The 27,077-nt window shown below is 35.4% G+C and overlaps 1 long non-coding RNA gene across 3 annotated transcripts in view; it reads right to left on the bottom strand.

The window, feature by feature from the left end:
* The window catches only part of LOC107970690 (uncharacterized), a 34,930-nt gene extending 8,196 nt beyond the window's left edge, over positions 1-26,734 (bottom strand). The window contains exons 1-5 of one of the 3 annotated variants that reach the window (XR_001713451.4): positions 26,580-26,734; positions 26,305-26,418; positions 9,999-10,140; positions 7,700-7,875; positions 7,013-7,119 (exon numbers count right to left, since the gene is read on the bottom strand). This is a non-coding gene — a long non-coding RNA (uncharacterized LOC107970690). Of the gene's footprint in view, positions 1-7,012; positions 7,123-7,699; positions 7,876-9,998; positions 10,141-26,304; positions 26,419-26,579 lie in introns of all 3 variants that reach the window. The other 2 variants (XR_001713452.4, XR_001713450.4) reach the window with 2 other exon arrangements.
* Positions 26,735-27,077: the final 343 nt, after the last annotated feature.

Below are 27,077 nucleotides of genomic sequence, written 5' to 3'. Positions count from 1 at the left end.
ACCTTTGTTCACATCTAGGTAAATTTAGGCTTAGAGGCGTTGAGTTACTTGATTTAGTGTGCATGGCTATCGAGTGTTGAAAGTCCATTTAAAACCTAGATCTTTTTCAACCCAAAGTCAAGGCCCTTAATCTCTATGTTAAGGGTTCTCAAACTTGGCTGTGCATTAGATGGCTTGTTAAAATGTGGGTTGTTAAACCGTAAGCCTCGAGTCTCTAATTCAGGGTTTTGCAATTGTGACAAGTCCTCAGAGAAGACTGATGCTGTTGATCTTGGACCTGTGAAAGGAAAATCAATCTTGGGACCCCAAAATTACTAAGCTAAAGGGAAAAGTCAAGCTGGGAACTGCTTAGGGCAAATCTGCCTCCCATTTTCTTCTTTAAAAAGCTAGCGGCCAAGCACGGTGGCTCACACCTGTAATCCCAGAACTTTGGGAGGCCGAGGTGGGTGGATCACGAGATCAGGAATTCAAGACCCGCCTGGCCAACATAGGGAAGCCCTGTCTCTACTAAAAATACAAAAAAAACTAGCTAGGCATGGTGGCAGGTGCCTGTAATTGTAGCTACTCAGGAGGCTGAGGCAGGAGAATCGCTTGAACCTGGGAGGCGGAGGTTGCAGTGAGCCGAGATTGCGCCATTGCACTCTAGCCTGGGCAACAAGAGTGAAACTCCATCTCAAAAAAAAAAAAAAAAAAAAAAAAAGGATAGCTACTAAATAAAAAAGATACACACCTCCCTCACAAGGAATTTCCTAGTGGACAAAGGACAGACAGAATTCAAAGTCATCCCTCTGCTCACTGAGATAAATGCATATCTGACTGCTGCCTTTGGAAAGGCTAATCGGAAACTCAAAAGAATGCAACCGTTTGTCTCTTACCTACCTATGACCTGGAAGCCCCCTGGATGGAACCAATGTACATTTTACATATATTAATGGATGTCTCCTATCTCCCTAAAATCATGTATAAAACCATGTGCCCCTACTGCCTTGGGCACATCTTATCAGGACCTCCTGAGGCTGTGTCACAGGTGCACATACTTAACTCTGGCAAAATAAACTTCCTAAACTGACTGAGACCTGTCTCAGATAGTTGGGGTTCGCAGACCACACTTTTAAAACATTACATTATGATATACTTCAACCCCCACCCACACCTTCAACATGATATAGCAGTGGTTCGCAATCCCAACTATACCTTTGAATCACCCATAGATTATCAAAATAAGAAAAATACCCATGCCTGGGCTCCACACCAGAAAAATTACATCAGGGGATCTGAGGTGATTTGATGCCTGGATATTAGTTGTTTTTAAAGTTTCCCAGGTGATTCTAAGGTACAGCCAGGTTTGAAAACCACCTAGAAAAGGTGAAAGGAGCATGAACTTTGTAATTAAATGCTCAGGCTTCAAATCTTAGTCCAAATGAGAGATTACATTGGCTTGGACAATAGTAATAGCAGTGGGGGAAAGTGGTCAGTTTCTGAATACATATTGAAGGAGGAGACAATGGGATTGTTCTAGTAAATTCATTGCGTGGGATAGCAGAAAAAGGAGTTAAGGACATTCCAAATTTGGGGTCCTGAGTCCCTGGAAGGGTGGACTTGCCATTTATAAAGAAGGAAAAGATTTGCAGAGAAACTGGCTTGAGGGAGAAAAATCAGGACTTGATGTTGACCAGGTACTATTGAGATCCCAGTTATGTAACCAAGAGAAAGCTACTAGCAGGATGATACTGCTGTTTAACGGGGAGATCTTGGGGTTTCAATACAAATGTGGATGCCACATTCAAAGAGAGTAAAAAAGATCATGTGGACAGTGCTGATGAAGAACGGATCCTAGACCTGAGCCCTGAGGCACTCCGGTGGTTGAGGAGGGGAGAAAAACAAAAAATTATGTTGTCCCAGAAGGAAAGCAAAGCTAATCATGCCCAACGCTGACAATAGGTACAGTATCGGCCACTGAAGGCCATGGAAGTCAGTGGCAAACATAATTTTATCATAGGGAAAGGGACAAAAGCCCAAGTTGGAGTGAGTTTATACGTTTTAAGTAAGGTTGATAAAGCATTCCCAATTTTGTTTTAAATTCAGCATTGTCTAAGTAGGTCAGAAATGGTTTGGCACTGATATTACAAAGATAAACAAGATCTGGCTGGGTGCGGTGGCTCATGCTTATAATCCCAGCACTTTGGGAGGCTGAGGTAAGCGGATCACCCCTGAGCCCAGGAGTTCAAGACCAGCATGGCCAACATAGCAAAATCCCACCTCTACTAAAAATACAAAAATTAGCCAGGCATGGTAGCATGTGCCTGTAATCCCAGCTACTTGGGGGCTGAGGCATGAGAATTGCTTGAACCCGGGAGGCATAGGTTGCAGTGAGATTGTGCCACTGCAATCCAGCCTGGGTGATAGAATGAGACAGAAAGGGAAGGGGAGGGGAGGGGAGGGGAGGGGGTGAGGAAGGGGAAGGGGGAGGGAGGGGGAGGAAGAAAGGAAGGAAAGAAAGAAAAAGAAAGAAAGAAAAAGAAAGAAAGAGAAAGAAAGGAAAGAAAAATACAAGATCCCTCAAGGAGTTCATAATCTAAAGGAAAACATTTATAAGCAGTGTTAAAACTATTCACTAAATACAAAAATAGAGGGACAGATAGTGTTATGGGAGCAATGAAAAGAGAATACTCAGCTTTTGATTTTCTATTTTCAATTTTCAGGTAAGGATTTTTTTAAAATATGCTGCTTCTGTAAGTCACGTAAGGACAGCCTAACCTACCAAGGAGAAGCAGTCAGTATGGCACATAGTGTCTGAATTCCAGAAAGGCATTAGGTTCTAACACAAACATAACATCCAATTTTTATCAGCAAATTAAGGTTATACAGCTTAGACAATATTTGTATATTGCATCTCACCAGCGTTGAGCTCAAAATAAAACAACTGTCTTGGTTGTATCTATTGCCAAACCCAAACTTACTGACAGAAAACAGACCTGACTCTGGGCAGACTTTCCTTAGCCAACTCCTTCCGCATCTTGATTGTTTTTCTCTCAGCAAACAAAGCTCGCCCTTTCAGCCCTTAAGAGGTTCTAAACTTAAGTGGAATCAGTGGCTGGGATTTTCTTTCAAGTGAGTATTGCCTTCAGCAAGGGCGTCCCGCAAAATGGATCAGATCCTCCCACTGCAGGAATTCCTCACTCTTCAACTCTCTCGCTGTCTTTCCTCATAGGGGGCCAGGGGAAGGTTAATTGGTAATTTCTCTTTGAATATGAAGCCTATTTAGCTAATTACTTGGGTTTTTGATGTTATTTTTAGAAGACTGGTTTAGAGATTTGTTTTAGAGGTTCTTTTCCTTCCCTTCAAATTCAGATGTCTTTTTAAACTTAAAGGCAAATACAATAAGTCTAATTCGATTCCAAATAATTTAATTAAGTGGATGAGCCCATTGTAATTCTGTGGAAATTAGATCCTCATTTTATAGAGGGAAATGAAATAACTCCCTTTATAAATGTTATGTGAGGTTTGAGGTTGAGAAACAGGAAACTAGCGGTAAAATATCAGATGTGAAAATTCAAACCTTGTATCCAACAGAAGTTGAAGTGAATTCAACTAAATGTCACTTTCTCAGTAACCTTCCCTGATCACACCTTCTACATTATGTCACCTCCTGTTATTCTATAGCAAGCACCCCGTCTCTTTCCCGCAGAACTCTTATTATAGCAAGAAGTTATTTTTGGCTTACTAAATAGTTTATTACTTATCTATTCCATTAGAATGTAGACACCATGAAATCAGGAATTGTTTTTCTTATTTTCTTTGTAATGCACACATTTTCCCCAGTACTTGAAAAACATTAAGGATTTTAATAAATATTTGTTGAATAAATGAAAGAATAAGTGAATCAACCAACTAAGTACATAACACTCAGGTTGAAATCATCCAACTACCTAAAATAGTGGCTATTAATTTTTTGGACCATAACTCACAGTGAGATATGTTTTCTTTTTTTTTTTTCTTTTTAAGATAGAGTCTCCATCTTTTGTCAGGCTGGAGTGCAGTGGCACGATCTCGGCTCACTGCAACCTCCGCCTCCCTAATTCAAGTGATTCTCTTGCCTCAGCCTCCCAAGTAGCTGGGACTACAGGTGCACACCACCACACCCAGCTAATTTTTGTATTTTTAATAGAGACGGGATTTTACCATGTTGGCCAGGATGGTCTCGATCTCTTGACCTCGTGATCTGCCCTCCTCGGCCTCCCAAAGTGCTGGGATTATAGGCGTGAGCCACTGCGCCTGGCCAGATATATCTTTTTTACTGGCATAATTTATTACTTTGTTCAATTATTTTTATAAGCTGTATTTAACTGGAATTTTTGTTTCTGTTTTTATTTAGCTTATTGTCCCTTTTCCTTTCAACAGAAGTGAGAAAAGGAAAATAGCTCAGAGTGTTCTGAGCTATGTGAGGTATTCAAAATGTATCAGGTCCAGAGAGACAAGAGTAGGTACTTCAGTCACATTCTCCCCATGTTCAGGGGTCATTGTTTAAAGTAATTTTGGTCCTGAGCAGCTGCCTCACCCATTATCTTCATGTTCCTGAAATTTGTGATACAAAGAACAATGTGTAGCCAATAATAGCTTATGTTATTTTAATATAAATTTTTGGTAAACCACTTAGGAACTGTCTCCTCTTTTCCTTTAAAAACCTTCTTATAGCTGTGGTTAATCAGGGTGTATATTCAGGGCAACTTGAAACGATGCTCCCAGGCTGCAGTCCTCAAACGTGGCCCAAATAAACTCTCAACTTATATTAATTTTGCCTCAGTTCTTTTCTTTAGGTTGACAGAAGAATTGCCTTAAACATTTTTTCAATGATTTAAATAATTTATTTTACTTTTTAAATCTTATTTTATGTTTATCATTTATCATACATTGTTACCTATTTTCTTAGTGTGGTTGGTTTAATCAAGCTGCTATATATTCTTCTTTTTCCTCTTAGAAATGTGGACATCCTGGTATATTTTTTTTCCTCTAGTGGCTACCTTCATTCTTCACTAATATTCGAAACAGTAAAACTTTTTCTTATACCAAGATGCACTGTTTTCTCTACCAAGACATCCTATTTCCACAGTACCCTATCAAAATACCATACTTCGCCCATTTTCTTCCTAAGTCGCAGAGGAGGCACTTGAAATAATTCCCAGCCTTCCACTACCCTACTCACAACTCTTAGCTTTTGTTCAGATATTCTAGAACTAAAAGTACCAAGCTACTGTGAGGATTCCCTTTGTTCTATGTTTCTTCTCTCTTAAATACGCTTAGTTGGAAGTTCATTCCACACACTCTGAGTCTAGGTTGATCCATTTAAGTTCTGTGAAGCAGCAGTTACCCCACAGCACTTTCTACCAGTTCTATTAAATTTCATTTATTTTTAAGTGCTGGTCACAACATCCTAAATTGATTGTGTTACTCACAAAAGGATGTGTCCTTTGCTTCAGTCCCAGCCACTACAGAATCCTGCCTCATTCTGGAAAAAAACATGCCCTCTGGTTGTACACATCTACTCACATCAAAAAGTCTAATAAAAGCACTCGGATCAGCATCACACCTCAGTTGCTGGGTTGTTGAGAACACCTCAAAAGGTATCTCTTCACCTTAGTCCCATCACTGAAATAACAGATTTATTTCAGAAGGTAAATCTTTACACTGTCATTCCCTGCACAGAATGACAGAGAAACTTGCTCACATCCTCTAACTTGGCAGAATGTCTGACTGGACTTTAGAATCAGTACCTCGCACCAACTTTCCCATTTGTCCTTCCCCATCCTAGAGCCGTTCTACTGTATAGCACAGCTTTCAGCCCTCTCTTTTATGTTTACCCTGCTCTGTACTCTCTGATTTGCCACTGACTCTCCTCAAGTAAAGGGATCATCAAGTACAAAGTTTTAAGAAATCTTAAAAAACCAAAAACTTCTAGCCTGATAAATGGAGCCATCTAGTTTCAATAAAGTTTAAAAAGTTAGTAAATCTAAAGACCAGAATGAAGTTAATCTCTAAATTCTGCATGTTTTCAGTGGTTAAGAGGATATTGCAATGTCCAAATTGATTTTAAGAATTATTCAGTAAGATAACAATTATCTTCACTATTTGGAAATAACCCAGCAGCCATCTTATTTTTAAACAAAACAGTGTCAAATTAATGGGCCTTATATGCATATTTACCACTAGATTTTTCAGCCATTTCTGCCCCTTTAAAAAAAATAAAGATCGATCTTAAGGAAATATAGATTGTTGGGATCTTAGACAATGGTTCTCGACTTTAGCTGCATGGTAAAATCACCCCAGACTAATTAAATAATAATCTCTGGGAGTGTAACTGCACGTGAGCAGTTTTGAAAGCTCTCCAGATGATGTGCAGCCAAGTTTGAGAATGACTACTATATGCCATGAAATTAAAGAGACTAAAAATAAATAAGTAAATGAAGCCTGCACCAGCCTTGAGGAGGAAGGAAGAAGGGTAGTTGGAAAACAAAACAAAATACAAATCTCCTTGAGGTAGAAAGCAATTGATCATTCAAAGCCTCCTTGTCTAACCTCTAGGAAATTTTATTAAAATTCATAGGCAAAAACAAACAAAAAACTATATGAAGAACCCTTGGGTGATCGTTGCCTGATAACACTTAGCAGTTACACTGAAGGGGTAAAAGATTGTAATCCTTCAAAAAGTGTCTTCTCTTGCTTTTTAAAGAGTTGTGTGGGGTGCTTTGGTAGCCCCAATGAAGAGAAACAAGAGCAAAAGGAGCTTAACAGATTTTCCTCACAGCCAGGGTCAGATAAACCTTGTACCAGCCCATGTGGCTGCTAGGAATTGCTGGGGTTTGTAAAGTTCCACATGAGGAGGGAAAGTCAGCTTGTAATCATGAAGCATTTTTATGTAAGCATTTCCAATAAATAGCCAAAAAAGATCCGAGAAAAAGGGACGTGATTTATTTTAATTTGTTCTCTCATTCTACATGAAATTCCACTTTCATACCTAATTTTGTATTTGTAATTTTGCATGCTTTTCCTCAAAGAGGTCCTCCACATCGATTAAGCTTCAGGCTCCCAAAACCTGGATTCAGCCTTGCCCGCAATTGATGCCTGCTTAAACAAAAATAATACAAGAAAGCATAAATCTTAATTCAGATTTCTTTCTTCCTACATATGCTTTATAAAAAGAAAACGAGAACATGTAAAATCAGCCAATGAACAAATCAACAACACTGAAAGTTTCTTATAGAAATCTAAGAAGAAAGACAGGTTATTTTATTTTGTAGTTAACTCTTATGTTTGGGGAAGTACCTAGGAAATAGTTGATGTTTTGTTAAAACTGAGTCATCCAAACTGTACCTAGGATTTCATAAGTTTTTTTTCACCATAAATATTTATGTTTCAGAGAAACTATTAGACATTTTGGAATATGTATTAGGAGCTCCAAATTTTGCAGCACTCGTTTGCAAATACCCCCTAACATCTAAATAATGTGTCCCCACTTACAAGCCACCATCACACATCATCTGATGTAGGAGCCTATGAGGCAAGCATCTCAAGGATTTTTTTTTCAGACCCTGTATTCTCCTACAGGCTGATGGAGAAAGTGAACCTCAAAAGAAGATTAAAGAAATTGTCCACAGTTACTCTTAGAAGGGTGCAGTATGAATTTAAAGCTGAGAACTCTGACCTTAATTCCAGTGTTTCTTCCACAGGACCATACATTTCCTCATTCTCTTCCATTTTCCTGTTATCCTCCACTGCCTTCTTCACATCTACCTGTATGCACCTTATACCTGTAACCATTACTCACAAAGGACATGCTGAATAACCTCCATATATGGAAAGTTCTGATTCATGAAGGTGCTAGCCAAAAAGCAAACAACCAAAAATGAGTTGAGGCAAGCCAATCAACATAAAATGGAAAACCTCATAGGTGCTAGCAATATTTTTCTATTAAAATGCCAGATTCATGTACTCTATTCAACTCTCCGCTAAAGAACTTTTCAATTCTTTACTCCTTAATGAGAAGCCAAACTATATATGTTACATGCTTAAATAATTATTTCAGAAGCCATAAGATGTCCATGTAATCAGAATGAATTTTTTCATGAACTTGGGACCTAAACTTGGCCCTTTTCATCCTTAATCCATAAGGCTTGTCTGCCCAAAAAGCCTTTCACTTTCTCTGATTTGTTTTTATTTTATAACATTAACTCTCATTTTGTCCCACTGAAGATTGCTTCTTGCCCAGCAATGATAAGCAAAAGATTCAGAGATGAAACAGCTGGTTCTAATACTTAATTGTCCATTACATAGTGGAATACAGCAACATTTTTTACGTAAAAAGAAGAGAAAATAAAGAAAGGAAAAAAATTAACATATAGCAAACCTTGTAAAATTACAACAATATCAACATAACAACACCAGAAAAGCAACATAATTTTGTTTTCCCTTTTCCTTTTTAATTTTCAAAATATGTTATCCTTAACTATTTCATTTTTAACAGTAATTGTATCGAATAACATTGACATTTCTTTTAAAGTTTATATTCATTTTACCATTCTGAAAAGTCTCTTGAACTTTAAAAGTGACCTCAGATTTCTGCAATACATGCTTGCTTTCCAACATAAAAATATAATTAAAATTTTGAGCCATTTAATAACAAATATGATATATGGCAGGCCGTGTTGCATTTTTTTAGCTTAAAAACACAAAATGTACTCACCTGGAGAGAAATGCTAAGAAATGTTATTGGAATGAAACAAAAAGGCTTTAATTATTACAAGAGTATTAAATGTTTTCAAAAATCACCTGTTTGGTAAAGACTTGCTAAGTAATAAAATACAGAGTATTTTCTCTAGGTTTACCAGTTTTTAATGAGAATAATTATATACATTATCTTGAGGAAATGTCCCATTTGAGAAAGGTAAAAAGAACATAGTAAAATATAAAGGAATAGGAATATAATGAGTACTGTACTTATAAATCATAGCTGACAAAATAGTTTAACTATCATCTACAGGAGAGGACAACAATTAGAAAATTTAAAACTTCTTATTTTAGATGTGTTTTCATTCTGAAAGTGAATTTCTTATTATGAAGTTATGCCTTGATTATTGACCATTACCACTAGCAATAAATGAAACTATTCCTAGGTTTCTGAATATATTAGCATATCATGTCGTACAGTATATGGGAGGAGCCAAAAATCAACCATTGCTTTAATACACTAACCTCATGATTAAAGCATGAGGCATTGCTTAAGCAAAATTAGACTGTGGAAATTATAAACAAAAAGATGAGTCATTCATTTACTAATTGGTCCTCCCTATTTCTGGCATAGGAACACTGTCCTTTAGGCATAATTTATACCTTTATCAAACAAGATAAGAATTATGATGATTAGAATTTAGAGGGATTGACTGGGCCCAGCCCTGAGCTATCTTATATGATGGAACTAAAAACAGGATTCACAAATGAGGTTTAAATATTTGAACACAGAAAAATAAAAATCAAAAGCCACACAATCACATGTCTGTAACAAATGCAATAGCATTAACATGAAGTACAGAGAACAAAGTGTTAACGTAACTGGTCACAAGGCCAAACACTTTAATCTAAAGTAAAGTCCTTTGTGTAATGCAAGGAAGTCTATATTGGAAGTAAATTGACCAAAAAGTCACGACTTCAGAATAATCGTGAAATTGTACATTAACTATACTTTTCAAAATAATGCCATAAACTTTAAAAAATGACTAACAACTGTTGTGACTTGATTAAAAAGAAGGAATGATAATAATTCATATTCACCTTTATGATTCATTATGGCTGGCGTTAGAGAAACATTCAAATAGGGCAGAGATCACATATTTAAATATAGGCTAATTATTTTCACCCATCAAAAACAAACAAACACAAACAACTCTAATCTGTTTCCAGTAATTATGTCCAAGACTTATTATATTTCTATGAAGGATGAATCATACCACTAGTATCATGAAACAACACAGTAATCAAGGGTGCAGTCTCTGAATCCACATTGGCTAGTGTGGAGTGTCTGCTGGGATGCCTTCTGACTGTGTGACCTTGATTATGGTCAGAGACTTTTCTGTTCAACAGGTTCCTCATCTGTAAAATAGGAATAATAATAGCAAGTACTTCATAGGGCTGTAGTTGGCAGGATTGAGAGAACTATTTCTGACATGGAAATTCAAAATAAATATGACCTATAATATTACCACTACTATTACTACCACTGTCGCTATCGCTATTACTCCTTCTGCAACCAAGAGAAGTCTATTAAACTGCAAATATCCTTGAGAGTGGACCAGTGACATCTTTCTATATAGCCCACTAAGGAAAAATTTCATTACAAAGCACAAATATCAACAATTCCTTTTCTTTCAGGCCATTTCTATGTAAGAAATCCAATCAATAATTTGCTATTGTAATTTGCTATAATAATTTCTCTTTTTAAGGGATTGGCTATTCAAAGAGTTAAAAACTAACAGACAGAGCAACTGCCATAGCAGTGGATATTATCATTCATGAAAGTGTGATTTGGAATTATGTCTTTTTTTCTACAACTTGAGATTTTAGAAGTCTAGGTAAAGGAACCTACCCGATTTTTGTAAGTGTTCAATTAAAGGTGCAGCTCTTACCTTGGAGTCAATAAAAATCTACCAGACTCCTGAGGTCAGTGAGTTGGGGAAGGGAAAAAATGATAGGATGTTCCCCTCATACCCACTTCCTCCTGTCAGTTCCTGCATTTTCTTGTAGGATAACAGGTCTATGGAAACATTTCCTTTAGCTCAAATGCACACCTCATTATCAAAAATAACACTCAAACTCTTAGCTTGGCAATTCAAGACCCAGCTTGCCTTTTCAGCTTCATTTCCAGTTACATTATTTTCCAGTTTTTACTGTTCATTTGCAAAACAGCTTTGGTGCTGCTCCACTCTCTCATTTCCATGTTTTTCCCCCATATTTTTCTCTCTACTAGAAATGCATCATTTTCCCCCATCTCTAACAACAAAAGACTCATCCACTCTTTAAGGCCCCACTCAAATTTCCATAATGCCTGCCGTGACCTACTCTTCCTCTTGCCACCGTAATGTGCACCATTTCTTCCACCACTGAGGTCCCATCCCCTAAATTTCCATTGTGTTTATCTCCTACTCTCTGGCATGCATGTAACTCACTGTATTAGTCCATTCTCATGCTGCTATAAGGACATACCCAAGACAGGGTAATTTTTTTTTTTTTTTTTTGAGATGGAGTTTCTCTCTTGTTGCCCAGCTGGAGTGCAATGGCGTGATCTCGGCTCACTCCAACCTCCACATCCTGGGTTCAAGCGATTCTCCTGCCTCAGCCTCCCAAGTAGCTGGGATTACAGCCACCCGCCACCATACTTGGCTAATTTTTGTATTTTTAGTAGAGACCGGGTTTCACCATGTTGGCCAGGCTGCTCTGGAACTTCTGACCTCAGGTGATCCACCCGCCTCGGCCTCCCAAAGTGCTGGGATTACAGGTGTGAGCCACTGCACCTGGCCAAGACTGGGTAATTTATAAAGTGGCTTAATTGACTCACAGTTCAGCATGGCTCGGGAGGCCTCAAGAAACTAACAATCATGGTAGGAAGAGAAGCAAACATGTCCTTTTTACAGGGTGGCAGAAAAAAGAATAAGAACAGAGCAAAGGGGGAAGTCCCTTATAAAACCATGCGATCTCGTGAGAACTTACTCACATCATGAGAATAGCATGGGGGAAACCATCCCCATGATTCAATTACCTCCCACTGGGTCCCTCCCAGGACAGGTGGGGATTATGGGAACTACAATTCAAGATGAGATTTGGGTAGGGACACAGCCAAACCATATCAGTCACCATGTGCATGGGTTATTTACTAAGTCATTCTCACCAAATCTAATATGTATGATACGTTTAGGTGTAGCAGATCAGCATGATGTTCTAAGAAATGGCAGACTAAGCAAAATCCCTGGAGATTAGCTTATGACAGAAAACCTGACAAGTTAGAATTTAGAAAGAGTAGGTGCTTTGTATAATCTGAATGTTTGTGTGTTCCCAAATTCCTATGTTGAAATCCTAGCCCTTAAGGTGATGATATTAGGAGGTGGGGCCTTTTGGAAGGTGGATCAGGTCATGAAGACAGAGACTTTGTAATGAGATTCGTGCCCTTATAAAAGAGGCTAAAGATAGTGGGCATGGTGGCACACTCCTGTAGTCCCAGCTACTTGGGAGACTGAGGTGGGAGGATCATAAATTTAAGCCCGCTCAGGGCAAAGTAGTGAGACCCCTATCTGCAAAAAAATAAAAAGGGGCCTAAGGGAAATTTTCCTCCTTTTCCACCATATGAGGCTGTAGCAAAAAATATGTCATCTATGCAAAAAGGAACAGGCTCTCACCAGACTTTGAACATGCTAGTGTCTTGATCTTGGACTTCCCAGTGGGCAGAACTGTAAGAAATAAATCTCTGTTGTTTATAGGCTATCCACTTTATGGTATTTTGTTATAGCAGCCCAAATGGACTAAGACAGTAGGAGTACTGCTAACTCTGCCAAATGAGTTCAAAACTCTTTTGGTAGTCTTTAAGCATAGAAAATAAAGCATTCACTAACTCAGTAGTTGCATACCAGTTACCAGATGCTGCACTGATTTGTTCCAATAAAGAGAACAGATCTAGAATAGTAACAGAAATTGGAATTGCTAGTGGTTATGTTTATGATAACCCATTGTCATTCTCCAGAATTCATTTGACTTCTCTTCCAAATAGTCAAGTTAACAGAGATGTATCTTACAAGTCTTTGTTGGAGGCATAAATACATGCAATCTTACTTAGAATGTTATATTCATTTTTGTTTGCTATTTTGGGAGGGAGGGGAAGTTCTAGGTTGTAGTGGCTTTGTTTTTCTTTTTTAGCACTCATCTTACCATTATAGACCTTATGCCATTTTTCAGGGAATAAAAATATTTATTTTGCCAGCATATGGCAACTGATTAAGGTTTAATATTGGGAGTTGACTTTCAGCACAGCCAGAATACAGAAGCAATACCAGATCTGGTGGTTTTTATTTACTTTTGTGTGTCTCACCCTGAGACGTACTCTGGTATTAATTTCCTAGACCATCCCTCATCCCCTTTTCCATATAACTTTCAAAATCTATCTCTTAAACACATCAAAACATATTATTTGTTTTTTAATTAGATGAAGAGTTGTATGAATCTATCAGTCCTTACTCATTCTGTGCATATATTTTTTCATTTGGTTTGATTTGGTTTGGTTTTACTTTTCTCAAAACAGCACAGCAATCCAGCACATAAAATAATGCTGATAATAAAGTAACATTTTTGACTGGTTACTGTAAAACAGGCATTCTGTTAAACACTTCATGTACAATACATTATTATCTTACTTATTCTTAGATATAGTGCTACTACTAATAAAAGCTAACACTCATACAGTCTTTCCATGTGCCAGACACTATTATGTATATTTACTTATTTAATTCTAACAATATATCTTTGAAGTACATATATACTATTATTATCACTAGTTTATAAATAAAGAAGTAACACATAATAAATATCTGTTAGCACGTTCAAGTAACTTGCCCAAAATCACTCAACAACTAATTAGCTAAGTTGTAATTTAAACGGATGTAGTCTGGATAGAGAAACAATATTCAAAACTAATACATTGTACTGTCTCTGAATCTTACATCTAGCTTTTTAAAATGTATTCCTGTTCAATTTATATACCCTTTAATTTGTTTGCCATGAACTTTCCTGTACAGTAGCTGTGCTAAACATGCTCTGTCTTCTGTTAATAAGTTCTTTGAGAACATGGCATGTAATGTTTATATTCTTGCAATTAACACAATACTATTGTCATATTTAAGGTACTTAATAATTATAATTATTAAATTGATTGGCCAATTGTGCTCATCTTAGAAAATGCTGCAGACCGAGGACTGGTGTTGGAATGGATGTTCTTGACAGAAAGGATCACATTATGGGGAGCAACCAGCTCTGAAAGTTAACAGGTGTCATTAAAGATCGAGCAGTAAGTCCCAACTTACCAACTAGAGACTCCCAAAGAGTTTTATAGATTAATAAATTAGATAATGTAACAGTGTCAGTACTTAAACCAGAAAACAACAATTTCATTATTTTTGCCGCTATAACCAATCGGGCTATTTGGGAATCCAATTAAATATCTGATTATTATGTAATAATTTCTGAAAAGGAGAATTATCTTAGATCTGCAGAAACCAAAGTACCTATATAATAAAGAAGCAATAGTTGAATAAATATAGATGAGATAGAGGCTTTGAGTCAAAGGCTCAAAGAGTAAGATTTAAAATTTATAAAATATGTATATTTTATAGTATGTTTAACCCCACAAGTTTCAAGTATGTAAACCTTTCTCCACCATTTTAGCTATAATTATTTCTAATCTGATTCATTATGTAACCTTATTACACATATTTATTTCCAGAAATATTATCTATAAATGCTTGATCATATTCATCACTTACTCCAAAGAACTGAATTAAAGAACGGCTGCAGTATGACAACCATCTTTTATAAATATGATCTCCCAAAACTGATATAAGGATGAAAAATATAAGCACTTAAATGCTAACATTTGCATTATCTAATTGAGATCCTATGTAATAATTCTTAACTTATAAACCATACTGCTTTTAAAAGTTCAAACTAAATAACATATTCTTAGCATTGACATTAGCAATTTATAAGAGATCCAGAGGAACTAGACAGATTTCTATTTTAAGATAGATTTAAAAGTATGTTAGAAGTGTGTGTGCTGAATGAACCTCCTACATGCAGAATCTTTTTTTTTTAATACCATCTCAAAACAGAAATAATGCTTTTTATCCTTTGAAGCACAGAAATTTAACTCACAGCTTCTTTAGACACTAATAGGTTGGTATAACCAATATGATCTTTTGATCAAAATGAAAGAAGGGCTGTATTTTGGGCTCAGCCACTGGCTGCAGAATGAATTAGACAAAATCCTGAAGGGGTAAGAGCTTTATTTTCTCTGACTGTAGATACAATTAGCAAGGCATGCTGAGAACCTTGGGTGAAAGGAACAAATAGGTGTTATTATTCTTATTTCCTGTGTTAGTGCATTTACTAGTGTAGTAAAATGGAGGGGCATTGATCTGGGAATCAGTAAACCTATGCCCTAGTTCTGGCTTTCCACCCAAACTTGCCTTAATAACAAACTCTCTAAGCATCACTTTCCTAATAGATGAAAATAAATGTATTAGTCTTTGATCTATCTTGCTTATTACTATTAGAATTTTTAAAAATTCAGTAATTCAGATGAAATATTGCTTATTTATGCAATTTCTTCTTTGTATTAAAATAATAATGATAAATATATATTGTGTATATATGTACACATACACGCATATACATATACCTACATATGTGTGTATATACATATGTATTCATATATACGAATTAAATATATGTCACATACTTTGTAGAAGGATTTATAAACTATAAACTGTCAAATGCTGCATATTTATTTCATTTACTTTACTGAGTATTTATTGGATGCCTTATATAAGCCTGATTTTGTGTTAGGATTTAGCTAAACAGAGAATAAAGACACTGGCTTTAGGGTGCAAGTCTAGATAAGTTAGAACATATAAAGAAATAAATAATAAAGACTAAAATGTTTCAACATCTATGACAGAATTATGTACAGGCTAAAGAAAGGCACAAGAAAAAGAGCTAAATTCATCATTTGAGAGGTCACTGCTGGACACCTTCCAAGAACTTGGTAAACTGTAGTTATGAAAAGGACCCTGTAATAAGACTGTCTTATCTCTACAGCAAACAAAGAACAGATTTCAGAAGGCAGAGGCTCCAGTTTACTGGAGCTCCCATGTAATGAATTGTCCACTCATCCTTGTTATTTCTTCCTTGAACCTGAAAACTAATTTCATCTTAATTATCTGTAGTATATATTTGTTCGCATACTTGTTTTTCTCAATCGGTCAGTAAGTTCCTAGAATATAGGGACTGTCTTCTTTATCCTCAGTACCTAGCAGAATATATAAATGCGTAAATAATATTTATGACTGTAGAAATGCAAAGATGCAACAGGAAAAGCAGGAATTCTTATTATGTAATTATTAACATAGTATTGATCAACCGAGAGAAATCTCTGGTGCCAAAATTGTTCCCCGAACCTGAAAGAAAATTAAACCTGTGTGTGTGTGCACATACATATGCATGTATGCATAAGTGGCCAGGTAAACTTTAATACAGTGAAGTGGAAAGAATATGGGTTTGGAATTCAAATAGACTAGAACTGGCATATGATATAAGATCTAGGGTTAGAGCTCCCAGAACTTTAGTTTCCCTTTGTAATTTAGTAAAACTAAAATTGCAAATCAGAGGCCTTTGTTCTTATCTCACAAGGCTTAGCCATGACAGTGCAAGACTATTGAAATATTGTACATTATCATGGATACAATTTATTTTCATTTATTTTTGTAAATAGTGGCCTTTACCACTATTTTTCTTCAATTTCTGGCCTTTGAACTTCTCTACTTGACAAAGCAAAAGTAGCAGTAAATTTGTTACCGTACTTCCATGATTCTAATTTGAGATTTTTGTAAATATGAAACTACATTACAAAATGTGCATGATTTCTTATTAAGTATAGTTGTGCAATAGAAAAAAAAAGAGAAGTCTAGTTCTCAAAGTAATATTAGTGATACATTTAAATACATGTAAACCTGTGCCTGGGGAAGCCTTTTCTCACAGGATCAATGAGCTCAAACTGTCTCTTTACCTAATGTACAAGTGCAAGGATAATCTTTTTGTAAAGTCATCTTTAAAAAATCTCTACTTATTCTATATACTAAAATTATAGAAAATATCATTTAATGCAAAAGACCTAAATGAGTGAAATATATAATTATATATATTAAATATATAATTTAATATATAATTTAATTATATATAATTAAATATAATTAAAATTATATAATATATAACTGTACACATATATTTCACTCATTTAGGTCCTTTGTATTAAATATTAATATATATTATATATATATTTCACTCATTTAGGTATTTTATAAATGAGCCTTGGCTATGTGGCTTGTCTCTGTAAAAGGACTTTGAGGGCAAGTGTCGCAAAACATATGCTATACCTAAGAGAGTGTTTGCATCTGAATATTTGTTGATTGATAATGGTTTTGTCACTTTGAAAAAATAGCTAATAAATTTTCCTCTCAAAATGAGTTTCCTCTAAACTAAATTTGCCTGACTATCCTCAAAGCACTGTGCTATATATTCAGGAGACAAAGAGTAGAATACATATTTGCTCCTCTAAAGAAACCATAATTTAGCTAGGAAGACAGAAAACTTCATCAAAAAGCATACTCAAGGTGACACATAATTGTCAAATGAGGGCTTAGAAAGAAAATTAAACCTAGAAAGAAAAACCTATATTAAAAAGATGTATGTGGAATTTAAGAATGTGAGATTTTCTTTATCAGAACTTAGACATTTGTGCACAAGATATTCTAGTTTTACTAAATCCGTGGCTAAGAAAAGTGCTCTGCTATAAAAATGGATGGGAAATTTTACACATTCAGCTTAGAACAGAATTTTCAAAGATAAATTATCTTAGAGACAGTAATTCATCAGTTCTCTGCTCTGATGAATTACTCTACCTGCAGATATAGTAATTAATCTTATTTTTATAAATCTCATAGGTGTAGAATTCTTTATATTTTTATTAAAAATACATAAGGTAATCAAATATAATATTAATAACTGAAATCTACTTATTTGATTGGGACTTTCTGCCCCTCTAAAAGTTCACATGGTAGTAAAAAATGTACATGACTATGAAATTTAAATTATAAACCTATAATCTCCTGAGTTACTAACAAGTATAGTGACTTAACTATGTCACAGATCCATATTTTAAATTCTATTATTTTATCAAAGTAATACACTGAAACACTGTCAATAATGTAAGAAAGCCTAGTTAAGATAGTCCGTTGAATGTATGAGAAGACTCATGGATCCAAACCAGCCTTAGGTGAACTTGTGGAGTCCAGAGGTCTGTTGCTCTCTGGTTTCCCATATCTCTACGTGTTCTCTGCTAAGAAATTCTCCCCTCCTGCGTGATTTGTATTCTTTCCCTTCAGAGGCATATATAATTGAAGAAGGAGCAAAAAATGAGTTAGGCTAGTACTACGGATATCAAATTGAGTAGTTTGGGTTTATCTTGTAGTCCAATGGGTTTTTAACTACAATGTCTTGATACACGATTATACCAATAATTTGTTAATAATAGCAGTCAGTAAAAATTTGATTACTGTTTCTAATAAATGAGTTCTAGTCTTACATGCCTTTCAGTTTCTTGCATTTCAATATGCTTTTTTGAGTGAGTAGGAAGAAAAAAGTGGAGTAAATAGCTAATGACACTAAAGCTATGTATGTCCACGCTGTTTGTCCTTTGTATGAATACCAGCTATCTTGCATGTTAAGGCAGAAAAAAAATTGTAGAGAAACACTCCTTTAGGAAATGGGAGTCTAACAATTTATTTTAAACAACGATGACAAATGTTAACTGATTTGCATTTAAAAATAATCTGTCAGTATAATGAAGGGTTCATTAGAGGAGAGCAACATTGAAGTAAGGGAAGTTAGGAAAAAAGAAGGTATTGTCAAAACCTAGTTGAAAGATGAAGGTTTGATCTAGACAGTGTGAATAGAAACTGAGAGATTCAAAACTGATTCATCTGTCAGTCATTTTTCTAAGCACTGGATCAATCCTGCAAATAACTTCAAAAAAGAGAAAATAATACAAGTTTCACAAATAGCTATTTGCACAGATTTTATTTACTAACTGAAGGTTGCTCAGAACCACTTTTTTGAAACTGTTCTTTGTAGCTCAAACCTTATCTGTCTCTTCGCTACCACTACAGTAATGTGCTATTTTGTCCTAGTCTTTGCTTTCTAAAATGGAGGACAGAAACTCAGTTTTCTAATGGGCCAAGGAAGCTAATTAGGAGAATTGAAGCACTATTGCCCAAATTGATTTCAGAAAACAAAATCCACTCAAGTCATCAAAAAATCTGCTTTTGACAAATCATGGCAAAGAGATTTTACCTAACTCAAGTTCACAACCCAAACAGCATGGCGGAACTAATAAATATTTATAAATATTTAGATTTCCATGAATAGATATTTCCTTCTTATTAATGTCTCCATTGAAGACTCAGACAAGGAAATAGAAACACTGAGTCTTTTTTTAAGTGACACATCTAATCAACCTTTCAAATAATGATTGTACATCTGCTTGAACCATTAGAATATACCTGCCAAGTTTTCACTTCTGAAGAAAACTTTTGTCTAACATTCTTAATAAATTGCATAAATCACAGTTAATATTTATCCATGCTTTGATTTATCTTTAAATTATTGGTATGACATTAAATAACAGTTTGGCTTTACAGGTACAATTATAAATAGACTAATTCTTGCTTCAATATCTTTGAAGATATGGCTGAAGGCCTTGGTGAATTTTTTATTCAACTACGATCCCCTTCAGTTTGAAATTTGTATTTTTACTTATAACAATGTTTGTGTTCAATGGTGATTACTTTGATTAGCTAGCAAAATGACAGATGTGTCTCATTTTAACCAGCTGCTTCTTAGCTGCAGTTTCTTTGAAAAAACAATTGGTTTTAGGCTTATTATTGCCTTTAATAAGCACAATTCAAAGGGTAAACTGAAGACAAAACTATTTTTTTTTTTACCCACTTTGTCTTATTGTGTCTATTGCAGGTAGTTTTCCAATACTGTATGAAACATTTGAAGGTTTCATGATCCTTTTGTTGGTTTTAGGTAATTGAAGTTTCCTCATTCCATTCCTGTCACAAGCATAGTCTTGTTTCAGAAATGACACTGTTCGGTCCACAGTAATCAAAAATACAACCTTGAACTTTTCCCCTCTTCAATCAGAGCCTGACTGTAGTGTAGCCATTGCAGTGGTAGAGGATGGAGGGAATGGGTCATTCTATCTAACTCATCTCCTCCTCTACTCACCTGTTCATGTAAATTAAAAGGATTGGAGGCCAAAGGCAGACAGGGAGCTTTCACTTAGGCAGGTATTATCACAAGATGGTATTATAGGAACTTGGCCTGGCAGATGTTCAAAGCTTTTGCAGACCTTGGAAGCTAACCTTCCCTGGCTACAACATCTGTGACTGCTTGTTCAGTACCTTTCCTTCAGATGTCTGCTTCTCCCTTAGTTCTAACTTCCACGGTGTCCTCTTCAACACAGACTAGCAGTTAGAGTACTATTGCCTATCCTGGAAGTCCCGCCAAGCGTGATTGCTAGAATGTGCTCCCACTCTTGTCATCTACAACTGGTGTACAGGAAATGCAAATGAGCTTTTGCTCTGTTACTAGTGGGAATGTGATTATTATACAAACAGACTCTTCTTTCTTTTGAACATGCTACCTCAGAAGTCATGGCCTTCCCCTGAAGAATGTCAGGACATGTGTCAGACAGTAGGCCAGAGTTCCCTAAATTCCGGAGCCATTTCTCAAGCTTTCCAAATACTCCCAATGAAGCTCCTCTTTCTAAGTTTCAGGTTGAGGAGGATGGATTCCCAGTCCTCACCTTTGAGAGGGGTGGTGAGATTTAGAGCCCAGCATCAGCTCCTTTCAAGGAAATCTCTCGCAAATATATTTTTACTTTACTTTCTTACTCAGTCCTTTTATCATCAGAATTAGAGCCTTCTAGCCAGTTATTTTTCTCAGAGGATTTGTTTTTCGACCTGGCATCTCACTTCAGGACTTTGTATCTGTGGAAATATGGTGCCTCACTCTAAACTTCCAATGATTGTACATCTACTGGAACCATTAGAATATACCTGCCAAGTTTTCATTTCTGATGAAAACTTTTGTCTAACATTCTTAATACATTGCATAAATCACAGTTAATATTTATCCATGCTTTGATTTATCTTTAAATTATTGGTATGACATTAAATAACAGTTTGGCCTTAACATGCTGTTACAATAACGTTGGTCATTTTAATAATAAATCATGCCAGTTAAGTTTCTAAGTAACAAATGAAAATTAAGATCTTCTCATTACACACACAAAAAGTGTTTGTCTCCAAATTTTACATGTACTATAAGTCCTTTTGCAGAGAAATGAGTGCACATTTGCAAGCATGCAGTTTTACTCTGACTTAAGAAAGATGTGTCTTTTGCTCTCTGCTTCCTCTTCTTCCAAACCAACTAGGAATCAATATGCAGATGCTAGATTTACAGACTCTCTTAGGATGACAGATCAATAAAGAATCCCATTGAAAAATGCTTGCCTGGAGGAGGAGAATATAAACATTTTCCTTAATCTCAGTAAGGCTTTGCTCCCAGGACCAGGCACTTCTTGTTCAGTGTTAATAGTACTGAGTTTTCTTACTGCTTTTTCATGTGAAAGGCACTCTTCAAATATGTACTTAATTAAGCCTCTCTTTTAACAGAGGTGGCCCGGTTCTCATCCCCCAGCCTCTCGTTCCTATCTCCTGTGTGGAGATTTGCCTTTGAAGTCATGCAGGAGAGATGTGCAGGCATGAAGGAGATGAGAACAGAGCCAAGGGCGCTGGTAACGAACTTTTGATGGAAAAGAAGTTTTGATTAATTCAGCTATTCTAGCTACCCTCTATTTAGAATTCTTATAAGAGGAAATACTAAATTACAGAAAGATAATGAGTCCGATTTTATGTTAGCTCTGAAAGTCCTGCCCTCCAAATGCATTTGCGAACATCCTGTGGATTCCTAAAGATTTAGAACCCTGCAAATTTCCAATTTTATAGAACTTATTTATTTTGTATTTGCCTGGACTCTTTATGTTTATCTCTTATAATTGCCTTGAAGTTCACAGCTGGAACTTGACTTATTAAAAGGCACCTATTTGTCTGAATTCCTCTCCTTGAATTCTTGGAAGGAAGTCCATGATCATTTGTAGCTATGCATATTATCCATAACTACAATTTTGGAAATAGATGTTGATCATTTGAGAAAGTGTTTTCTAACTGCTCACAATACAGAGGCAATTTCAACAGTAGGATTGAATCTGATGTTACTATACAGTGGCTGCCAAATAATTCATTTTAATTTCTTATCTCTGGTTATCTCAGTCATTTCCCAGAAAATTATTTTCTTAGATTGCTTATTTAAAGGTTTACAAAAAAGATGCAGCAAATGTATAGAACATAAGTAACTTGATGCTTGATGGTCATAAGTTTCATAATTATAGTAACTTTTTCTTCATTGTATTCTTGTTCAGACATGCTGAATCTTTTTTTGGGACATTAAATTTCATAGATTGGCTCATGTTGTGTTATTGCAAATATCATTTTGATATTTTCATGCACTGCAGACAGGATATAGAGGTAAAGTAAGTGCCATATTGCATACTTGATTTCCAATTTACCTGAACCTATTAAAATAACTGTTGAGAGTCATTTTTTTAATCCTTATATTGTTTTCCAGGTCACAGATACTCTACTCAGCAGTGAAATTGTCCTTACTAGCTTCTACAAGATACTGATTACATTTCTTGTGATGTTTTAATAGGTTTATCCTCAGAAGAGCTCAAGTTCAGGTTTTTGGACATTTTTACAGAGTAACAGTGTATGTATTTCCAGTATTTTTTCAGTGATTCCTAATAAGCATGGCTCAAGAGGAACTTCCGATTTTCCTCCTTTTGCTAAGTTACTGTCTATATTATTTAATTATATTTATGTCTATTAGATGATACATCAAAACAACAGACCTCTTCAACTTTTTATTGTTCAATCATTCCAGCCTCTTTCTTAGACTCAATTAAAAGTAAAGTCATGACAATTCATGAGATTTTACTAGTCAAAGCCAATTACTTCCTAATGGTACCTGCCAAGCACAACATTACAGTTAATGGGGCCTACATTTTCCCACTGAAAATAGTATAAGTAAAATAAACTATTATAATAAACAAGATCCCTTGTTTGAATCAATTTTAGATGATAACCCTTTTCCAGCAGTTAGGAAACTGGCATACCTCATTCACATAGCATCTAATACTAAACCAAGTGAAGACAGAGATTTGAATATTTCAGTTTTTGCTCTCTATAGAAATATCAATTCCCTTGATTCTTATTTCATATCACTAGCATGTTATTTATTATTAGATGATCATTAGGTAAATAGCATATATGTGGCATCCAAAAATGAACGTAAAGATTTCTAAGGACTTGACTACATTGCCAGAGGTCTCTCTGCCTAAAACACTCTTCCCTTAGCTTTCCAATGTCTGCTCTCACTTTGTTATTCAGAATGTGGCTTCCTATGACTTTCTCAGAGAGGAAATTTGGGGGCACACTTTCTAAGATTGTTTCTCTCCATTGAGTCGCTCTCTAATTTATCATCCTGCTTTTATTTTCTTCATATTATTTATCAATACCTAAATATTTCTTATTTATTGCCTTGTTTGTTTACTTGTATGTGCTCTTCTCTATGCCAACTGAAAGACAAGTTCTACCAGGGAAGAAAACTTGTCTCTTTGATTCATTGCTGAATCTCTGGTTAACAGAATAACGCCTAACTCATGATAAACTCAATAAGTAAATACATGTTCATTCATTCCTCTATCACCCATCTGTTGAATGAATGCATATATTATTAACTGAACTTCATACCTCTCTGCTTAAAGTCAGGCAGATGATAACTCATACAACTGCCCAAAGCAAAATAGAACTGATGGATAACGTCAAGGTTGAGAAGACCATCAATCATCTGGAGCTTCTAGGACAAATGAAGTAAAGGCCATGAAAAGTACCAAGTCTTTCTTTGGCTTTTACCTTTTAGTATCACTGTTGGAGAGCAGCAGTCAGTTGGACATCTGCACTGTGTAATGTTGGAACTCTCAGTATCTTACAAGGTGGAATCTGTTTATATACATCTGATCATTGTTAAATAACCTAAACATTTTCACCTCAACATAGGCTGAAATTCTATTCAATAGTCACTACAAACTAAATATTGTTTTCATATGAACACTGCTTAAATGAACATATCACCTTTAATATGATGCACTAATCAATAGATAAAAGTAAATCTGTTTTTATTTTGGACGGAAAAGTGCCAGCATGTAAAATAATGAGTTTGATTTCATCCTGGACTAAGATGAGTTAAAACTTTTGCTGGGTCCACCTGATTAGTTAAGATGAAGACTAAGCCGCTATAATAAAACTGTCCAAAGTATAGAGGTTAAAAAATATAACTCTAATTCTTTCTTGTGTCACAGATGTAAGTAGCAGTCCAGGAAAGCAGACAGCTCTGCCCCATGAGGTCATTCAGAGATTCATGTTCCTTACATTGTAATTCTGCCATCAACAAGGCTGTTGTTCTCATCCATATGGCCATAGCTAAGTTCCAGAAATGGCCATGTTGCAGCTCACAGGAAAGGGAAAGTATAAAAACACTTGCTTGACTAATATTTTTAAGACCTATAGCTGGAAGTGTCATTTTCACTTTTAGTCGCATTCCATTAGTGAAAATGTAGCCAAAGGACCACATCTAGCTGGAAGAGAGTCTGAGAAACGTCTCTAGCTAGGCAGCTACATGCCCAACAACAAATTTACTATGAAAGAATAGGAGAAAATATTTTGTTGGACATTTTTCTATTTCTACCCTCAGGCAAGGAGAGCATGAGGATGTTGGTTCCATTGAACTGAATGTTTGTATCCCCACAGAATTCACCCTAATCCCATGTGATGGTATATGGAGGCGGAGCCTTGGGGAGGTAATTAAGTCATGAGGATGGAGCCCTCATGAATGAGATTAGATTAGGTCCCTTATGAAAGAGACCCTAGAGAGCGCTCTTCACTCTTTACAACATGTGAGAATACAACAAGAAGTCATCAGTCTACAATTGAGAAGAGAGCACTCACCAGAACCTGACTAAGCTGAGACCATGATATTGAACTATCACCTCCAGAACTGTGAGAAATAAATTTCTATTGTTTGTAAACCACCCAGTCTATAATATTTTACTATAGCAGCCTGAACTGATTAAGACAGTGGTCCGTGAAAATAGTATTAAGTAAGTGCTAGGGATATGATCAAAGAAGAAAAAAAAATCAAGAAAAATATTTTAGAAATAATACATTGCAGACACCAATTTTATATTTAGTTTTTATGAATATTGACATGGTAACTTATGCAGTAGAAAACCTTTCTTATAAATAGATCAGAGAATCGAATTGAGAATCCCTGCCACAATGTCATGTACAAAAGCACTTTTGTTTGTTCTATATAAAAGAGGTGTAAGGCAAGCCATACTAGGGCAAAAAGCCAACTCCCATTTGTGAAGTGTGTTCCTTAATAAATATCATGTCATGAACTGTCATATTTTAAGTCTACTTCTAAATATAACTTCCTGTTACTCTAAGAGTTCAGTGACTCTTGATCTTGTCAAAAATGTAGCTGCCTAGTATTTTCTGATTTTTTGTGACCCTCTATCTCTTTTCATATGAGTGGAATATACATGATACTTTAGTAAAATAAAAATTTTAGTGAGTTTAATTTCTAGGTGGTATGTATTTTAAATTTGATGCCATTAGTTGAAACCATTAGGAAGTACTACATTATGATTCATGTATTTCTTCTAAAAATATTTGCTAGCTTACCATTTGTAAGCACTGTGCTGGGTACAGAGAATTTAAAAATAAATGACAGGAAACCTGCTTTTAGGAAAATAAAAATCATGGTCTTTTATAATGGGAAAAAGTTTAGTGAGGTCCAAAACACGGTCTTTTTCAATTGGGGAAGCAATGTTTACATGAACCTATATGCCAACTGAAGGAAAGAGAAATTTACTAAAAAAATTTTTAGCTAACTTTATTTTTTAAATTAAATAGATAATCTCTGTATAGTAATCCCAAATATATCTTATTTAAAGACCCTAAAATTAGATTTTTTGTCATCAATTATTTTTATTATTTTTTAGATAAGAATATATTTTAAAGCATATATAGCATTTCAGTTTCTATATGATAAGTAATAAGTTTAAAACTGTACCTGGTAAGCACGCAAGCTATTATCAGTACACTAACTAGAATGCTCCTATATGGCAGATGGATGAAGCATAAAGCAGAGAGTAAAAGTACACTAAAAGTTTATGATTTCATTGTGAAAACTTACAATTCTCCATACTGGGGAATATAGTCAGTCACAGCAGGGAAGTTCATTTTGAAGTTTAAAAAGTCAATCCTCTTATCTTCTTAACTTGAAAATAATTCTAGTGGCAATTAAACTCTTAACGAAAAGAAAAAATAAAGAAGAATCAATTTCTAGGAGTACCATAAACAACATCATCTTTAACCTCTGAATTTTCGATAGGAGTCCATTTTAAACATTTATAGCATATTTTGGTGATCATTGTATTTTTAAATATCTGGAGAGATACTGCTACAGACCTTCATTTAAGGATTTTCTGGCTTAAAACCTTCCATATTTCTATGGACATATTTGTATCTCTCTTGCCACTCAGTGTCTTAATTCTAGATACTCCTGATAGGATAGTTTTAGATTAAGTACCAAAACACCACACCCAAATGCACTATGACATCATAGGTTAATTCAGGAACACATAACTAATATTCTTACCAGTGTCAAAATTCTCTTTAAAGAAGGATAAGAGTATAAACTTGTCCCATTTTCTTCCAAAATATTTGTTGAGAGTAAAAATAATTTTTAGCCATACATTGCTGAAATTGCAAAAGAACCCGGAGTGATGTGGAGAATAAAGATTATTTCTTGGTTCTCCAGGAACTCTGCACTTAACTCCAAATACATAGGGTTTCCCAAGCAAATTGAGTACTTAGCTTCCCCTGAATGCCTACATCATCTTTTTTGGACTGTCAACTTAACCACATATTAAAGATGCTCTAGTTAGAGGGACAAACTTGGTTGTC

The sequence above is a fragment of the Pan troglodytes genome, chromosome 2, assembly GCF_028858775.2.
Source record: "Pan troglodytes isolate AG18354 chromosome 2, NHGRI_mPanTro3-v2.0_pri, whole genome shotgun sequence".
Lineage (NCBI taxonomy): Eukaryota > Metazoa > Chordata > Mammalia > Primates > Hominidae > Pan > Pan troglodytes.
This window is presented reverse-complemented; position numbering and strand designations above follow the sequence as displayed.